Here is a 15,023-nt window from a genome sequence, read left to right on the forward strand (position 1 = left end):
CAAGAAGGATGCAGACAAACTGGAACAGGTTCAAAAGAGGGCAACAAGGATGATCAGGGGACTGGAAACAACGCCCTATGAGGAGAGACTGAAGGAACTGGGCATATTTATCCTGGAGAAGAGAAGACTGAGGGGAGATATGATAGCACTCTTCAAGTACTTGAAAGGTTGCCACACAGAGGAGGGCCGGGATCTCTTCTCGATGATCCCAGAGTGCAGGACACAGAATAATGGGCTCAAGTTGCAAGAAGCCAGATTTCGACTGGACATCAGGAAAAGCTTCCTAACTGTTAGAGCCATACAAGAATGGAACTAATTACTAGAGAGGTAGTGGGATCTCCGACACTGGAGGCATTCAAGAGGCAGCTGGACAGCCATCTGTCGGGAATGCTTTGATTTGGATTCCTGCATTGAGCAGGGGGTTGGACTTGATGGCCTTATAGGCCCCTTCCAACTCTACTATTCTATGATTCTATGAAAATATTTATATAAGCATGACTATCAAATATGTTTATTTATATAACCTGTAAAGATATTTATAGTGCAATCCTATGTTTGTTTACTCAGAAGCAAGTCCCAATGTATTCAATGGGGCTTACTCAACCAGGGAAAACTGCAGCCTCAAGTGATAAGGAACTTGTTCTTTTAACAAGTCCTTTAAGTTGAGACCTTATCCCAGTCTGCGTCTGTGTTGAAATTGCTTTTTAATATGTTTTTAAACTTTTTCTTAAAAAAAATGTTTTTAAAGCTTTTAAAAATGTTAGGGGAAGTCATGTGCTTTAAATGCGAGTTGAATGTGCTTTAAATGTATTGTGTGTATTGTGTGGATCTACTTAATAAACTTTGCCTGCATGTATATAGTTTTAATTAATTTTTTTAAAATAGGTTTACTGGGTAACCATGGCATACTCACCATCTCTCAGCCTAGTCTCCTGCTCAGGATGAAAACAACAGAGGGGAACCATGACCACCCCATGAAGAAAGGAACACTTAAAATGTAGAAGAAATAATGTACAGCCATAGTGTGAGATCAGATACTTATTGGGGCATAGTATAAAGAAATATTTATATAAGCATGACTGTCAAAGGTATTTATTTTTACACTACCCGTAAATATATTTATAGTGCAGTCCTATGCATGTTTACTTAGTAGCAAGTCCCAATGTATTCAGTGGGGCTTACTCGACCAGGAAAGTGTGCGCAGGACTGCAACCTCAAATGATAAGGGAGGTCACTCACTCAACCAAAAATTCAGAAACATGCCTCAACTGTTTATACTTGTTTTTATAGTTGTTGAATTTTAAAGGGATTTATTTCTTATTGTGAGCTGCCTTGGTTTCCAGTCTGCAACCGTACCTTACAGGGTTGTTGTAAAGTCTCCATATATATACACACACTGGAGATGTAAAAATACACCCCCCATATAATAGTTTATTGTCAAAACCAGTTGGTCATTGCAGAACATTTTTTTAAAAAAAATAAAATCAGTATTAGTTTCCTACAAAATAAAAGCAGTGATACCTAAGTAAGCCCTGCTTAATTGCTTTAAAAATAGGATTTGGAGGGGGAGAGAAAGGTTTACAAACACAATCCTTTGGTATGTTCACTCCAAAGTCCAATTAATTTACAGCACAATCCTAGCCATATCTCCTCAAAAGTAAGTCCTATTGAATTCAATGGGGTTTACTCTAGGTATGTGAGATTAGCATTGCAGCTTTACTCCCAGAAAAGCGAGTATAGGGTTAAAACTTCATATTGGGAAGATTTTCAAAACACCGCCCTCTTCAACAGCCCAGGGAAATGTAAACTTGTTTGACTCCTGCTCACAAGAGCGGAAAAGACTGAAAGCTATATTTTTACTCAATTTATGAGATTTTCAGATAAGCAGGAAAAAATAGGTTTTGTGACCTTGCAATGTGGTCTAGGTATTGCCTTGTCAATCACAACCCTGACTTCACTTACTGGCTACAAACTGGAGAGGGCGGGGTTAGAGCAGCCTGCTACAAACTCATTTTGCAGAAGTTGCAGGTGTATGTGACATTTTGGTGTATATCTCTTGCACCAGACCATCTAGAAACTTAATTTTTTAAAAAATGAAAGCTGACAATCTGGAGTTTAAGGTGACTCACCCAGAGACCCAGAGAGAACCGAAAACATCTGGAGTCTCCAGGCAAAAACAGAACTAGCAACCTATTGTACATGCACACAAATTGTACCTTTTAAAATAAGAGTATAATAAAATCCATGAACTATCAGAAATAGTTTAATGATGCAGACAACCATGACTTGGAACTAACCTTCCCTTAAATAATTGTGACCTTGTTTTGATGGCTATAACGAGGAAATTGACTATCTGTAATTTTAGGACTAGAGTATGCCATTAAAATTGAAACATGGAATTCAGCTGAGTTCCCCAGCGGAAAGTATGTGGGAGATTAATCAGGATCTTACATCCCTATATAATTTACAATATAGAATATATAAATCTGTATCAAAGGTCAGGGCATTGTACAAAATAATTCGTGACCACTAAAATGTGTTTAAGAGACAAGTCCTTATTAAACACTGAAATAAATAGTAGTCAGTGTTCAATAAAAGTATTTTTGTGTGGCACTGTTAGAATGGATTGGTTTTTAATTTTTCAGTTAAGGCCAACTTACAAAGTCTTTGGTAGCTCTCATTGTCCCTTGGCATCAACCTTTGTTTCGAGTGTGCTGAGATTTTAAACATGGCTGCCAACATAAAAAAAGCCTCAAAAGGTTCCTTTTTGGAGTGAAGAGCGCTTCATCTCAAAAACATTAAACAGAGCCATCTTAGCATCAGACATCACCGATTTATTAAACAGAGAACCAAGTTCATGAGAAATTTTAGTCTAATAATCTTTATGTATTTATTTTCTAAGGGCATGCTCCACTTCGCTCATCCACCCCACCCATCCCTCTCCCCAAAATCACTTTTGTTTTTATGACCCCCCCACTTCTCTCCCCCCAAGTTGTTTTCTGCTCTCACTGTTATAGTTCACTATTTCTAAAGGCACACTATAATTCCATTGGTAAATAGAAGATCAGCTTTAAAATTATTTTATTTTGCTTAGAGTTGCAATAGGAATTCTACACCCTATACAGTGAATTAGTGTGCCTATGCTTCACAACAATTTTCATGCCTCACTCAATTCCTAATGTAAATTAGTAGGAACATCGGTTATCCATTTGAGAAATTGAGTTGGTATAAAAATAAAAATGCACTTATGGCATGTGGTGCTTTGTGTATCATCTTGGGAGTGTTTTTCTGTTTATCTGTCACTTGCATTAGAAAAAGCAATCGCTGGCTCCAGGTGACATTAAAAATTAAAGGTTAACCTCAATTTTTTTTACTGACCAGACTTGGGGCAGAAAGTTGTTCTGGATTCATGCATGGGTTTTGGAACTGTCAAAAGGCAAGTTGAGAAATTTGATTGTTTAGTGTTTTACTCCTTCACATTTGCATGTGATTTTAATATTATCTAGCATGGTCTTGAGTTAGGTAATCTCAAAAGCATTTTTCATTACATGCGTTTGCTTGAAATGAAAGTGTAATTCTCTTTACATGTTTAGATGATGTAGGGATCTTAACTGACTGGTATAAATTTGAAAGTGATTATGAGATAATACAAATAAATGAAATATTTAGCTCTCTTATTCTTAACTAGTTGGAAATAGATTAATCTTACATGTGAAATGGTCATAAAACTAATGCTCTCAGGAAATTTTTATCAGGTCTAAGAATCGTTGATGATACTCCTTGGCTCATGCATAGGAATTTTGTGTATACACTGTTCCCAAACATTAAACCGAATGGAGAAGTGCAGACAACACTAGATTGTGCTTCCAGTCTATGCGTATCATAAGATCAACCAGAGTTTAACTTTAAATTCCACTTGAACCAGAATGGAACCAGACTGCTGGCACCTAAAATCAAAAAGGTGACAGAGCAGCTTTTAAACTGATTGAGGGGTAAAAGCCAACAGGAGCTGAGGAGGATCCGGTTCGGAATAAATCTCCCCAGGGATAAAGACAAAAAGAGATGAAAATTTAAATGGAGTAGGCCTAGACCTAGGCATTGCGAGTGCAGGGGCACAGAATAGCCATTCAGAAAGGCAAAGTTACCACAGGCCAAACCAAAAGTTCCAAAGACACTTGAAGAGAGAGAAACTGTATACAAGTGTCTATATGCTAATGCTAGAAGCCTCAGAACCAAGATGGGCGAACTGGAGTGCTTGGTTTTAGAGGACAGCATTGATATAGTGAGGATAACAGAAACCTGGTGGAACAAAGAAAACCAGTGGGACACGGTTACCCTTGGATATAAACTATATAGAAAGGACAGAAAAGGATATAGTGGTGCTGGTGTTGCTCTGTACATGAAAAAGAGCATTGAATCCAGCAAGCTAGAAACCCCAAAAGGCAGATGCCTCCACAGAAACATTGTGGGTGGTAATATCATGCCCCAAGAGTAACTTAGTACTGGACATGTTCTATTGTCCCCCAAACAAAATGCTCAGGGAGATCTTGAGATGGGAAATGAAATCAAGGAAGCATCCAAATTGGGAAATGTTGTAGTAATGGGTGACTTCAACTATAGTAATGTTGTAGTAATGGATGACTTTAACCTGACATAAACTGGCTACATATGCATCCCAGTCATGACAAGAAACAAAATTGCTAGATATCCTAAATGCCTGTGCCCTAGAACAGTTGGCCATGGAACTGACCAGGGGAGTGGTGGTCCTGGATTTAATCTTAAGTGGCACCCAGGACCTGGTGCAAGTTGTAAGTGTTGTAAAACCGATTGGGAACAGTGACTACAGTGCTGTTAAATTAAACATAGATGTAAGTGGCCAAGAAAATCCAACACGGTCACATTTGACTTCAAAAGAGGGAACTTCCCCAAAATGAAGGGATTGGTAAAAAGAAAGTTGAAAGGCAAAGTCCAAAGGGTAAAATCACTCCAAAATGCTTGGGAGTTGTAAAAGCACAATAATACAAGCTCAACTGGAGTGTATACCACAGATCAGGAAAGGTACCACCAGGGCCAAAAAGATGCCAGCATGGTTAAGCTATTAGAGGCAAGAAGATTTCCTTTGAAAAATGGAAGGCTTGTCCAAATGAAGAAAATAAAATGGAACACAAGCTCTGGCAAAACAAATGCAAGAAGACATAGGGGATGCTAAAAAAGAATTTGAGGAGCACATTACTAAGAACATAAAAACCAACAAAAGAAAATCTTTGAATACGTTCAAAGCAGGAGACCATTTAGGGAGGCAGTTGGACCCTTAGATGACAAGGGAGTGAAAGGTGTGCTAAAGCAGGATAAGGAGATTGCAGAGAAGGTAAATGAATTTTTTTGCATCTGTCTTCACAGTAAGAGATATAGGGCAGATCCCTGAACCTGAACTAACATTTGCAGGAAGGGAGTGATACCGGCAAGGCTGGTCCCTTTCTTGTGAATGCACAGGGTTGAGGGTTTTTGTTTTCTCCCTTCCTCCTTATCTACATAGAGTTCTTGTATGTCAAACATTAGTTCACCTATGCTCACAGGTTATCAGTTGTCCAGTGCAGGTGGAGGATAGAGGAGGTCCTACTCAAGCTTTCTTGAGTCTAGGGAGGTACCAGAAATTTTCTATTTGGGAGTCAGACCTCAGACAGCAAAAGAATCTTTATAATACATGGTATTTATTCATATCTTGCACACTACAACTAATAAAATATATTCTAGATGGCTTTAGCCATCATTGCAGAAAAATAGGAATACATATCAGCATGAAAGAAGTTGCTGGATATCCATTTAACATCAGAGTATAAGACTTCAAAGGCATATCTTAGTTAAAACAAATTACAATAGATGAGAGATTGTGTTAAAATAAGTCACATTAGAGAGTCAAAGTAAAAAAACACCCTGAAAATACATGTCATTATACATCACCCATCAGATGTCCTGGGTGGAATAGATGGATGGTTCTTCTGCTTTCTTCAACTCCCCACTCCAGCAGAGCTGAAGGATAATGAGTGCTATAAAACCTTGCCTTTTATACACTTTATTATTAAAGGGAAGGCATGTTCCCATGGTCTTATCCGCTACTGTCAGTTCACTGTGCCTCTTCATGCATCATTTCAGGTTCTTCTTCAAATCATTAACCAGATGCTCCTAGTGAGTCTTCTGTTGCGGTCTAATGCCAAAATAAGACACAGACACCATTACTTGGGTTAAATCATGGGCCACTTTATTAAATAGAATCCAATTAGAATAATGAACCAGCAGAGGGGAAATTAAGTGCGGGGGCATCCTGATGAACCAGACAAAGCTTGCTTGCAGCTATAGGGCAACCAAACCCTGTCTGACCCAGGGCCTGCCCCTGTGCCAGAGCCCAGCTCAGGCCACTCCCTGAAGATGTGTAGGGGGTCCAACCCATATCACTGCCCCTCAGTGCCCTGAAGCTCCAAGAGGATGAGGCACATTGGCCCCAAAGGTGGCCCATATTCTGCCGCTGGGTCATATAGCCCTGAGCTGAAGGCCTCTGGACCGCCTATCCACCCCAAAGGTGTCACCTAGCTGCCCTTCCCCTTTTAAATTTTTCCTGCACTACTTTGCCACCGAAGGGAGACAAGCCTCTGCTTAGTCTTCCTTTACCCCACACCTGATAAGAATCTCATGTAGGCCCCTCTGCAGGTCCATCAGCAAGATATCATTGCCCACGTCAGCCATATGCACCATCTGGCCAAAACAGCTCCAACCTATCGTGTCTTATCTCTGCATGATGAATAACAAAAACCCCAGAGTCCCTCAGAGCCTTCTTGATTTGTCTGTTAACCTTTTTGTGGGCCCTGTCCATCCCCCTTGGGTCACCAGTGCAATTCCATTTCCTGCTTGACAGGATGTCCGACCACACCAAGTGCACCCCTGGCCAGTGAAGTGCAATGGCCCGGAGGTAATTACACGCCTGCTCGATTAGGGCCTTGCCCTTCAACAAACCCAAGTCATTACCCTCCAGGTGGATGATGAGAAACTGGGGCACAGCCCACTCCACAACTCTTCCAAGGGAGGGATTTAGAAAGTGGAGTCCCCCAAGGATCGATACTGGAACCTGTGCTTTTTAACTTGTTCATAATGATCTGGAGTTGAGCAGGTGACAGTGAGGTGGCCAAGTTTGCTGGCGATACTAAATATTTCAAGGTTGTTGAAACAAAAAGGGATTGCAAAGAGCTCCAAAAAGACCTCTCTAAACTGAGTGAATGGGCGGTAAAATGGCAAATGCAGTTCAGTGTAAACAAGTGTGAAGTTAAGAATATCGGAGCAAAAACTCTTGATTTCACATATACGCTCATGGGGTCTGAACTAGCAGTTGCTGACTAGGAATGACACATTGGGTTCATAGTGTATAGCTTGGTGAAGATTCAACCCATGTGGCGGCTGTAAAAAAGGCAAAAAGAAAAATATTGAAAATATTTGAAAATATTTTGAAAATATTATATTGAAAATATTAAAAAGGTATTAAAAATAAAAGTCCCATGATACAAATCTATAGAATACTTTGTACAGTTCTGGTCATCTCACCTCATAAAGGATACTGTGGAGCTGGAAAAAGTTCAGAAAAGGGCAACTGGAATGATCAAGGGGATGGAGCGACTCCCCTATGAGGAAAGGTTGCAGCATTTGGGACTTTTTAGTTTAGAGAAAAATTAGAGGCAATATGATAGAAGTGTATAAAATTATGCACGACATGGAAAAAGTAGATAGAGAAGAAAATTCTCATAACATGAGAACATGTGGACATTCAATGAAGCTGAATGTTGGAAGATTCAGGATACACAAAAGAAAGTATTTCTTCATGCAGTGTGTAGTGAAACTAGAATTCACTCCTACAAGAGATAATGATGGCCACCAACTTGGATGGCTTGAGGATTAGACAAATTCATGAAGTATAAGGCTATCAGTGGCTACTGGCCATGCTGGCTGTGCTCTGCCACCAGAGTCAAACGCAGTATGCTTCTGAAAACCAGTTGCTGGTAGCTGCAGAAGATGAGAATGCTCTTCACTCAGGTCCTGGTTGCAGGCTTTCCTTAGGCATCTTGTTGGCCACTTTGAGAACAGGATGCTGGACTAGATGGGCAACTGTCCTGATCCAGCAGGCTCTTCTTACGTTTTTAAATTTTGAATACTTTTAAAAGAAGGACATTTTGTGGATATCTTGAGCAAAAATTCATCTTGGCCAAAACTTAATAGAGGATAATGCTATCATTAGCTACTAATTATGGTTATATGTTACCTCCAGGATGAGACCTACCCTGCCTCTGAATACAAGTTGTTGGGGAACAGCAGCAGTAGCCCACATGTCTGCTTGTGGGCTTCCCATCTTACAGCACCTTCAGCAGGCTGAATATAAAACACACCTTGACCAATCATTGGGGATGTCATTAGATCACAACTGGATAGGCCAACACCTGCACCCTCATGGGATAGGTGTCCAGATCTGTTGGACAAATTTGATGGTAATCCAGGGCTCCTTCCAAGCTTCTAGGCTCACTTCCAGATTTACATGGAAGTTTGGCCATCAGATTTCCCCAATGATTGATCAAGACTTTCAAAAAGCGTTTGACAAGGTACCTCACCAAAGACTTCTGAGGAAGCTTAGCAGTCATGGAATAAGAGGAGAGGTCCTCTTGTGGATAAGGAATTGGTTAAGAAGCAGAAAGCAGAGAGTAGGAATAAACGGACAGTTCTCCCAATGGAGGGCTGTAGAAAGTGGAGTCCCTCAAGGATCGGTATTGGGACCTGCACTTTTCAACTTGTTCATTAATGACCTAGAATTAGGAGTGAGCAGTGAAGTGGCCAAGTTTGCTGACGACACTAAATTGTTCAGGGTTGTTAAAACAAAAAGGGATTGCGAAGAGCTCCAAAAAGACCTCTCCAAACTGAGTGAATGGGCAGAAAAATGGCAAATGCAATTCAATGTAAACAAGTGTAAAATTATGCATATTGGAGCAAAAAATCTTTATTTCATGTATATGCTCATGGAGTCTGAACTGGCGGTGACCGACCAGGAGAGAGACCTCGGGGTTGTAGTGGACAACACGATGAAAATGTTGACCCAGTGTGCGGCAGCTGTGAAAAAGGCAAATTCCATGCTAGGGATAATTAGGAAAGGTATTGAAAATAAAACAGCCAATATCATAATGCCGTTGTATAAATCTATGGTGTGGCCACATTTGGAATACTGTGTACAGTTCTGGCCGCCTCATCTCAAAAAGGATATTATAGAGTTGGAAAAGGTTCAGAAGAGGGCAACCAGAATGATCAAGGGGATGGAGCGACTCCCTTACGAGGAAAGGTTGCAGCATTTGGGGCTTTTTAGTTTAGAGAAAAGGCGGGTCAGAGGAGACATGATAGAAGTGTATAAAATTATGCATGGCATTGAGAAAGTGGATAGAGAAAAGTTCTTCTCCCTCTCTCATAATACTAGAACTCGTGGACATTCAAAGAAGCTGAATGTTGGAAGATTCAGGACAGACAAAAGGAAGTACTGCTTTACTCAGCGCATAGTTAAACTATGGAATTTGCTCCCACAAGATGCAGTAATGGCCACCAGCTTAAATGGCTTTAAAAGAAGATTAGACAAATTCATGGAGGACAGGGCTATCAATGGCTACTAGCCATGATGGCTGTGCTCTGCCCCCCTAGTCAGAGGCAGCATGCTTCTGAAAACCAGTTGCCGGAAGCCTCAGGAGGGGAGAGTGTTCTTGCACTCGGGTCCTGCTTGCGGGCTTCCCCCAGGCATCTGGTTGGCCACTGTGAGAACAGGATGCTGGACTAGATGGGCCACTGGCCTGATCCAGCAGGCTCTTCTTATGTTCTTAAGGTGGGGTTTTTTACTCAACTAGCTAAAGGGGCGGGGCTTCAGGATGGGTGATTCCATGTTTCATGCTACCTGATCTTCTCAGGAGCAGTTATGCAGAGTATGAGAGTGAACTTTTCAAAACTTTTTCTAATCCTCAGAAAAAGGAAGCTCCCCAACCAATGCCTCTGCTGACTGTTTGGATCACTCTTGGAATATTTGATCTCTTTTCACCTTCTGGCCCAGGATGTGGTTTGACATGAATCTGCCATAGTGGACTAGTTTAGAAGTTTGTAAGATGACATTCTGGACAAGCCAGCACAAATGAAGAAGCCCTGCACCTTCCTGAACTGATTAACTTGAGCCTTCAAATTGAGTAAGGCTGTTCAGGCCACCTGCAGGAGTCAACTCACTCCTGATCCTCCTCTGTCTCAGTGATACTGCTCACAGTTGTAGTGAAGCCAGGGCCTATGTTGCTGGGCAGAGCCTGGCTCCAGTCAGGACGCTTGCTAATGTCTACTGTCAAAAAGATCAATTCTGGCTGTACAGGGGAAATTCTGCCCTCACTATTGTGGGAACCACAGGTGAGGGACAGATGAAGAGTAATCTGAGATCCCACATTGTGCCTGTCCCCACTAGGCTACTATCTTCCAAATTCCAGGGCATCCAGTGACTTTATGGATACTGCCTTCATGAAAGAGCACTTCCTACTGAGTCTTGGCAAGAGTGCACTGAGTGAAAATTGGCCTCTCATCTCAGCATGTCATCCACACTGGAGTAGCCCATTAGTTATGGTGAGCCAATAGCATTGAGAACAGAAATCATACAATGTGGAATTATCCAGTCATTTTGCTCTTGTATTGGGGGGGGGTTCCCTTGCTGAGAACCCATGATACCACCATCTCCAGGAAAGCATGTATCTTGGATTTCTGGTCCAAACACAGTTTACAGTGGAAGACCTTTATGATGCACACAGTATCCCATGAGCTCCCCAGTGATGCACATGCCCCCAAATACTGGGACTTACTTTATGCAGTTAGTCCTGTTGAAGCTGATAACTCTGCCCTCACACTAGCATTGCTATTGTACCTTTCACTTTATTTCAGGGACCTGGTAGCCTGTGAGGCACCTGTGTTATTTAGTTGTATAATGGGAGTTCATTGATAAAAATCTACAGCATGGCTTTATCCACCCCTCCACCTTGTCCATGTCAGCTCCTCTTCTCTTTGTGTGGCTGAAATCCATAAAACTCAGACTCTGTAATGATTATTACACCAAGAACACTGTCACCTCAAAGAATCCAACTGTTATGATCAGTAAACGTTTTGCCTGAACATGCACCTGTCTGCACCAAATTGGATCTGCAGGGGACTTATAATCTTGTTTTGATAATAGAATGGGATGAATTGAAGCTGGGTGTGAAACATAGTATGTCAATTTGGAGTATTTCAGCACCTGATAAATGACATGTTCTATGACATTTGAAACCTCATAGCATTGCGTACACTATGTCCGGGTGGTCTTTCAGTACTTGCAGGACCAGCAATATTCATAATGTTGTGACTTGATAAACTTTATTTCAGCACCACTAGGAACGTGTTCTCTAGGCACAGTAATATGCCACTCACTCTGCAGCCCTAAGTCTATTTACAATGAAGTAAATTCTTTTGAACTCACTGGGATTTAATTTCAAGTAAACAGGTTTACAGTGTAGTCCTATATGTGTCTGCTCAAGAGTAAGCCTCTTTGAATTCAGTGACCTTACTTTCAGTTAAGCGCATATAGGATTGTAGTATTAGAAGTGATTAATTAGAATGGATTAGTTTCTCCTATTACATATGGTGAGTACCAACAAAAGAGTTGGTAGTAGCAAGTGATGAAGAAGCAAAGTTCTTGCGTGAAGAAATTTGTATTACTAGTCTGAAGTGTATTTCAGAGTCACAAATACATAACTCTTTATTTGTTACCTAAGTGTTAAACACCTGTACAGACACAGTTGCAGTTTCAGCCCCCGTCTGTCACTCCAGAGTCTTTTGAGTCTTTTGAATATAGCTCTGCCTGTCCTACTGTCAGATATTTGTGTTGGTCTATAAATATGTAACTGCAAGATATATAAAACAATGGTGCATACTCTGTGGTGGGAAGACTATGCACTGTACTAAGGACTGTTAAATGCCTTAAATTTTAACCAGTGTCTTCAGAACTGAAATGCCAGCATATAAAGATAAGACGAACTTACTGGGGGGTTTTGTGTGTGACTGTTAGAACCATGCAAACTCTGCAATAAAGTAAAGACCTATTAGAGCAATTAATATTCGTACTTTATCATGATCAGTGTTATTAGATCTTCACTGGTTACCAGTTGTCTACCGGGCCCAATTCAAGGTGTTGGTGTTGACCTTTAAAACCCTATACGGTTTCGGCCCAGTATATCTGAAGGAACGCCTCCAGAATCACCGATTGTGCCGCCTGACGAGATCAGCCTCGCAAGACCTTCTCTCGGTCCCACCGGTGAGAACAGCTAGGCTGGTACGGACCAGAGAGAGGGCATTCTCTGTTGTGGCCCCCACCCTCTGGAACTCCCTCCCTTTGGATCTCAGACATGCTCCCTCCTTGTCCAGCTATCGCTGAGCCTTGGGACAGATTAACTTTATGTTATAATTGAATTAATGGATGGTTTTCTAGTTTAAAATTGACTATGTTGATATGTATATGTATTGCTTTACTCTTGTTGTTCGTCGCCTAGAGTGTCCCTAACCCGGACAGATAGGCGGCTGAAAAATAAAATTTATTATTATTTATTATTATCAATGTCAACTGTGCTTAACCTGTAACTCAGCCTATGCTGGCCTGCAGTAGTAGTGTGGCTTGCACCAGCAACAATGTAAGTGTAAATTTAGAAATCATTATATACAGCTTCCCCTACCCCCAGTGGAACTTGCACAAATTGTTGTAGATTTACATTAGCAGTAATGATGATAAAGAGGAACTATAGGTTGCTGTTTGCAAATATAAAACCATAATTTACATAAAATGTTTAGTAAGACTATTATGAATATCAGTATCTGTTTACTTTCAGACCTGTAAGGTAATACCATTATTTGTGCAGTGGATGCTGTAGAAGGATGCTGATACCACGTTTTTCACTTATTACAACAGTTTTTTTTTTAAATTAAAAAGCATTGATGTAAATATGAGGAGGAGAAAGTGTGTGTCTCCATTGAGTGACATAAAACTATGATCAGAATAACAGGGAGGTGGGTGTAGATTAAGCAGTGAAATACCTAAATTCAGGTGCCAATTATCAACACAAGGACAATTGCCTCCTACATACTTAACTGTTGCTGGGTTTTTCAGATGGATAATAGAGTCATACACAAATTAAGGCTTTCTTTTCCTGGCATCCATAGTTTTACCTGATAACTAGTAGAGTAGAGATCACAAAAAAAAAAGAAAAAAAAGATTTTGCTCCTGTTAGACATTGAAAGCTGTGGGTATTTACTGTGGCTGTTAATCTTGACTCTGAAAAGTAACTTTCCTACATAACTTCTTGAGACTATTGTAGAAATTATTTTGTTGAGAGTTGGTATCTGAGAGCTTTTAAAAATATATATATATTGTAGCTGTGAACACATTTGTGTGGAACAAGATCCAAATGTTTTGCACTCCATGGCTGCAATTTTGGGAGCGTTATCTGGGAGTAAGCTGAATTCAGTGGGATTTGTTACTAAATGCACATGCATAGAATTACATTTCACATAAATGTATTTAAACATAATTTTAGTTTTTGTATTTGAGGTCAGAGAAAACATATTTCAATTTTGAACTCCTTGGGAAGAAAGGGTAGTATAATTTAATAATTTTGTTTCTGTCTTGAGTTAAGATAATCACTTGTGTGCAATAATGCCTTGTGTGAGCAAAAATGTACTTTCGTATGTGCAAAGAGCCTTCCCAAATTCTGCAGATTGGTGCTGTGCCCTATGTCCCAACCCAACCCATACCATTCCATAGGACCTCTTGAGCAGTAGGAGTGACTTCAGGGGGCAGGGCAGGTTTTCATTTGGGAAGACAGTCCAGAAAAGCTCCATTGTGTGTGCTGAGTTTCACTTCCCCTCCTCTGGATCCAGCCTAATGATTTATGTTCCCACTTGGATTAAAATGTAGCCCAATTGAATTAAACTAACTGTCTTAAATTAAATATCTCTTGGTGCTAAATTGTGAAAAATGAAGAAATAGCTGTGATGGTATCCTGGTCCATATTAGCACCTGCAATAAACATGATCCATTCACCTCATCTAAAAAGCAAGTTGAAATTAAGAAAAATAAATGTTTCTTGTAGCATTTATTTACATCCTACCTGTTTTGCAGTTTTCTCAGGTGTGTTGCTAATCTATAGCCACTGCTTACCCAAGGATGTATACTTCTATTGCACCATTCAGTGATCCAAGACCCTCATCTTCTTAGAAGAAGCTCTGCTGTCCTGTGCTTTTTGAGTAGAAGAGGTGGACCATGAGTAGGTCTGGACTGTGCTGTTAGAGGCAAGAGAGGTGGGCAAGGAACATGGACAACAGGTTGGCCCAACACACTTTGTCATCTCCATCCTACTTTTTTTCAGGCTTTGCAATGAAGTGACATGTCCACATTCTTCTCATCACATGTAATGTTAAGATGTGACTTTGAATTTTACTGGGCTGTAAACCACATAATTTGAAGATTTTTTTATATTCTGCTGTAGAAAGGAAATTAAAGCTTTTCAGAAAAATGTGATTTGTAGTTTTAAGATGGAAAACATCTGAAAAATGTTAAAAACAATTTATAAGGGCTGTAAGCAGTAGCTATCTAAATATATAGCATCACTTTTAAGCAGAATTCCCAGGCACCTAATTGTGGCAAATTATTGATTATATTTTTGAGATTAATATTTTAAGCATTTTTAGGATCGGAAGCACACAGAAACCTTAATCTTGATCTTTCTAATGTGCGTGCTTCCAAGTTATCTTTTCGTAACTTGTAATTTAAGATCACAGTTATTAGGTGTATTTCTGCATTTTATATATCGTTCCCAGATGCTACAGTATTAGTTTTTATCACTGCATATTTTATGAAATGTCAGCCTTCTGTTGGCTGTTCCTGCAGCATTGTTAGTGATCAAAGC

The 15,023-nt window shown here is 40.2% G+C and overlaps 1 protein-coding gene and 1 pseudogene across 4 annotated transcripts in view; one reads left to right on the plus strand and one right to left on the minus strand.

The window, feature by feature from the left end:
- TBC1D5 (TBC1 domain family member 5) overlaps positions 1-15,023 on the plus strand; it is a 741,088-nt gene that overhangs the window by 390,634 nt on the left and 335,431 nt on the right. The window lies entirely within an intron of this gene.
- The window catches only part of LOC133364811 (DNA polymerase delta subunit 2-like), an 80,233-nt pseudogene that overhangs the window by 64,006 nt on the left and 1,204 nt on the right, over positions 1-15,023 (minus strand).

The sequence above is a fragment of the Rhineura floridana genome, chromosome 10 (genome assembly GCF_030035675.1).
Source record: "Rhineura floridana isolate rRhiFlo1 chromosome 10, rRhiFlo1.hap2, whole genome shotgun sequence".
In the NCBI taxonomy this organism is placed as follows: Eukaryota; Metazoa; Chordata; class Lepidosauria; order Squamata; family Rhineuridae; genus Rhineura; species Rhineura floridana.